Source organism: Morone saxatilis, unplaced genomic scaffold (genome assembly GCF_004916995.1).
Source record: "Morone saxatilis isolate NCDOM2014 unplaced genomic scaffold, NCSU_SB_2.0 Contig8, whole genome shotgun sequence".
NCBI classification, from domain to species: Eukaryota; Metazoa; Chordata; class Actinopteri; family Moronidae; genus Morone; species Morone saxatilis.
The window spans coordinates 5,787,803-5,792,519 of NW_023340257.1; the positions used below are offsets into that span (position 1 = coordinate 5,787,803).

The window sequence follows — 4,717 nt, forward strand, 5'->3', positions numbered from 1 at the left end:
AACACAAATTCATCATCAACTTTTAAGGGTCCAGTGTGTAACATTTAGGAGGATCTATTGGCAGAAATGGAATATGATATTCATAGGTTTTCATTACTGTATAATCACCTGGAAATAAGAATTTATGTACTTTTGTTGCCTTAGAATGAGCTGTTTTTATCTACAGTAGGTCCTCTTAGGTCAAACCGCCATGTTTCTACTGTAGCCCGGAATGGACAGACCAAACACTCGCTTTAGATAGGGCCTTTTTGCAGGTTCTAGGCCAAGACATACTCAGTTGGTTACAATCTGCAACTTCATTGCTAGATGTCACAAAATCCTACACACTGGTCTTTAAAGGTGATTTCATAGTAGTTATTTACACATCCAGTAGTTACGGAACAACATAATTTAGAGTCCTGTTTCTGGTAAATACTGTATGTCCAATGTTCACTCTCTTTTTGCTCTGCTTTTGGTCTCTACCAACTCCTGAGGGAAGTATCTGCCTCCTTAGCTGCTAAATACTCCATTATGTTCACCAGATAGTCTCTAACTATGCCTGTTTGGTGCTGAGTGGCTGAACCGAAACCGTGAAGTTGCAGGCCAGATGGAAGTTGGCGCTTTAATTCAGAGCAGCTCAAGTGATTTTGCATCAATTCCTTGATCATCAAAAGCAGATCAGAAAAGCAGCCGGTTCTGTCTTCAGGCAGTGCTTACACAATGATCATGTAAGAGAAAAGGAGAGGAGATGAAATAAAACAAAGCTAAGGGGGTGTTTTTAGAGGCCAAGAAGAGTGGGTGGAGAGGGGGGAAAAGCTGATATTTTTCCCTGTGTGTGAGGGGAAGTGAGAGGGGAATTAGAGAGGAAATGGCTGAAAGAAGAAAAATGAAAGATAGCAGGTAATTTTCCAGAGAAGGTTAGGGAAAAAGAACAGAGATAATTAATAAGAATGAAGATGACTGTAGGAAATTCATTTCCAGCACTGATGTTTTCTGATGCTGCTTATTTTTTTATGCAGTACATCTGTCTGTCTTGGTCTGGTCTGCTGATGCCTCAGAGTCAAAAGAAAATAAAACAGGAGATTTAAACACCTGACAAAAAGGCTTTTATGTTTTAATTAGTCTCCGTCTGTTTGTCCTTCTATCATTTGTTCAGATAAAAATGTGGAAAAGCAGCCGTGCACACAGACAAGAAATGCATATTTCTTCTCCTTTTTCCTGAGGAATCAATTGAATTCATCCCATTTAAAGTCAACAACCAGTAATAACCCATACATGTTTAATCAGTCTGTTATTTGTCAGCAAATTGGATCTTTTTCATCTTCAAAACTAACTTTGCCCAGAGAGAGATGCAGCGAAATGGATATGAAAATTTCAGTAGGGGGAAAGGAAGAGAAGGATGGAAAAGATGTAGATTGAGTTAGGGGGAAAAGGAAAGCAAAACAATTTTCTTCTTCATCATCTCCTCCTTTTTCTTCTTCCCCGTCTTCTCTGTCCGTTGGGACAGGAGTCCCGGAGCTTGAGGAAGGCAGAGAGAAAATCTTGACTCTCATCTCTCTCTTTTCTGAAGATGTGAGAACCTCTCTTGGGGGATGAAATGGTGGGAAGATGGGAAGGTTTGAAGAGAGTACAGAGGGCAGTGTGACAGAGACTGGTTGGTGCCAGAACCCCCAAAGGTCCCCACACTGCATCCACAGTGTGTCCTGAAACTAAAACAATAAATCTTAATGCAAAGGTGATTTGGAGGAGCAACTGGATTGGCCATCCATGTTTAAACAAAAACATACTACATATGACAAATAAGTTTGTGGCACGTGCACAATACACCCATATGTGATTGTTTGAACATTTAACTCACAGGGCTTTAAAGTGTTTTCTACCAGATTTTAGAACCGGCTGCAAGGATTTGCTAGTGATGTCCAGCACTCTTGTTGGAGGATAAGGTTTGGTTCAGAGTCTGCATTCCCAGCAAGTCCTCCAAATTAAATGATAAAATACGTAGTGTTCATTGCCCTCTAGACCGACACATAGAAGCAGTTATTAAAATGAATTTTAGATACAGTTACAGACAGTTCCCAGCCTGTTGGATGTGGCTTTTAGTAGCTCAGTGTCTCTATATAGAGGATGGATGAAAAAATTGAGCCTTTGAAAAATACCTGTCTTGGAGAAAATGTGACGGACATTATTTGTATTGGAGATAATGTGGAGAAACATGCAAAAATCTGACATTCATTTAAATACTAGATAGAAGATGAATGGTTGGAATATTCAGTCTGCTTCTGCTTGTCTGTGGGTGATAGATTGTTTTCAATAGGAAGAGCACAGTAAACTGTATGGTGACATTTACCTCATACTGTAAATGTTGTGACAGGCACTACACATTCAGTCGCTCCATCTCCTCCATTATTCCCTCTTTTAGTATGCTGGTTTTTAATATTTCCATCTGTCGATCTAAATTTGTATCTCTCTCTTCAGTAATCATCGTCATCATCGTCATTGTCTACCCTGTAACCCCCATGTTACTCTCTCCCGCTCCCCCCTCCCTCTGGGGTGTTGTGCTGCATTTTATTGCATATTAATGCTGAGGGTGTTTGTGAAGTGTCCCTCTGCAGCAGTAGCTCATTCTCTTCAGAGTTTGAAGTACAGTGTGCTAATGTAGACCTGTGGGCTGTGAGAACCAGCTTTTTGTTTTAGCGTGCTTTTAGAGGGCATGCTGCATTTTAAAAAAAGAAAAAAAGAAGAGAAAAACCAAAAGAGGGATGAGTACTCGACACGCACGTGGAGAATACCATTGTTTGAAAAAGGCAGACACGGGATCAGATATAACTATAAAACATGTTTTTATCAGATCTGTAAGCGTCAGTTGAGCCTAAAACACTGCAGACTTTGTACATGAAGATGGATAAAATGATTGAAAATCTGCACACACAGTATTAAAGGTGTTATTTATCGATCCTGAGTATCTGAACTTTGTCTCTTAATCCCGTGCTTCCTGAAGGAGCCCTGGACTAAGGTAATTCAATCATAATTCCCAGCATGCTCCACATTCCATGTCCTCTCCTCCCTACTCTAACATAACTATAGCTAACTATGTATTTTAGTATCCAGTCTCCAGAACATGTTTTAAACCCTTAAAATAATTTTTTACCGTTTTGTCTTTTTAAAATATCATATCATATACTGCAGTGAGTCTCAAACTTTTTCAATAATGTGCCCACCCAGTGGTTTATTAAACTTATATTAAATTTTTTTTATTGAACTTATTGTATAATTATTTTAGGAATTACGCATGGGTGATATCTCACATACCCCCTGCAGTACTCCAAAGTACCCGTAGGTGTACCCCCATTTGAGTACCATTGATATACTGTATATTTTATATCAGCTTGTTTTAACTTCTCATTGACGTTCACTGAGTGAAATATTCAAAGCCAATGATGTTTGGATCTTTGTACTTTTCTGCTTCTCCTTATTCCATCCAACAGCAATGTTGTAGGTGTCTTGTACATCATTTCAGACACATTCCCCAAATTCCCAAAACATTCTGTGTCACTCAGTGATTTAAGAGAACTCAATGCATTCACCAGTCCTCTCATACTTAAAAGGTAAAGAAAATCCACGAGGGGTCCACACTACGGAACCGGAGTGAAGATGGGATATATTCTCTTGTCCGTCTTTTTGCGGTGGATCACTTTGCTTTAGCACAATTTTTTTTTAACATCAATGTAATGCCAAAATATTTTTTCTGTCATAATGTGAGTCTATGATAACATGGCACTGACTGCTGTAGAAATATTTACTTAGTTTTTCAGGTCCTCTAGTTTTCTACTGGCACTACTAAATTTGTCTGATTTCTGACAGAAGGACTTCAAGCTACAATGTTAAATTCTTCCTCCCTTTACTTCTAGTCGACGTTTTTATGAATTAATCTTTCCCACCAATGAAGCAAAATAAGTAGGCCCATGATCTCAAACAAGCCCTCCTCATGAACATTGCATTCACATTGTAGAAAGCAGCAGTTGAAACCGCTTGTTGGCTGAATCTATCTTTAGTGTAGTATAAGAACAGGGACATGTTCTTGCAAGAGGCCCAACGTTTGGCTGCACAACATTTGTTTTTAAAAACTCAAATCAAAAAGTTGTGGGAATTCTTATAGAAAAGGATTCAGAGTCAGAATATGCTTTGCCTGTGTAAACTCAAGAAAATGTTCAACAAATTCTCTGAAAAAGTCATTTAAACTTTGAAGAAGTGGAAATATTCCTGCTGGCATTTTTTAAAATATTCATTCAAGATTAATATGTTTTGCAGTGTAAGCTGTATTTGCAATATCTTTCTTGACCACCCCTTTTATATTACTCTGTGACCATCTTTGTGTGTGTGTGTGTGTGTGTGTGTGTAGCAGTACAGCATGCTAATCAGAGTTCCACACTGTACGTTTGTAAGACCAGGATAAGCCACAGAGTGTACTGTCAAAGGGAAAAGCGCGCACACACACACACACACACTCTAACCTCTCTTTATCACTGTCATGCTGCTTAAAGGAAACCAGTCTCATAGGAATGAAGGTAAGTAAGATCAGGCATGTCAAAAAAATAATTCCCAGGTTGCACCGTTATCCTCTGCCCTGCAGTCATTGTCTGTCTTACTGTGTGTCACACTGCAACTCCTCATCTGATCAGATCTTCATTATTATTATTCTCTCAAAGACAGATTTATGGATGGTCTTTGTATGGACTGT

The 4,717-nt window shown here is 38.9% G+C and overlaps 1 protein-coding gene across 1 annotated transcript in view; it reads right to left on the minus strand.

Annotated features, from left to right (window-relative positions):
• The window catches only part of LOC118341972 (chloride channel protein 2-like), a 149,556-nt gene that overhangs the window by 65,518 nt on the left and 79,321 nt on the right, over window positions 1–4,717 (minus strand). The gene's annotated exons all lie outside the window — the stretch shown is intronic.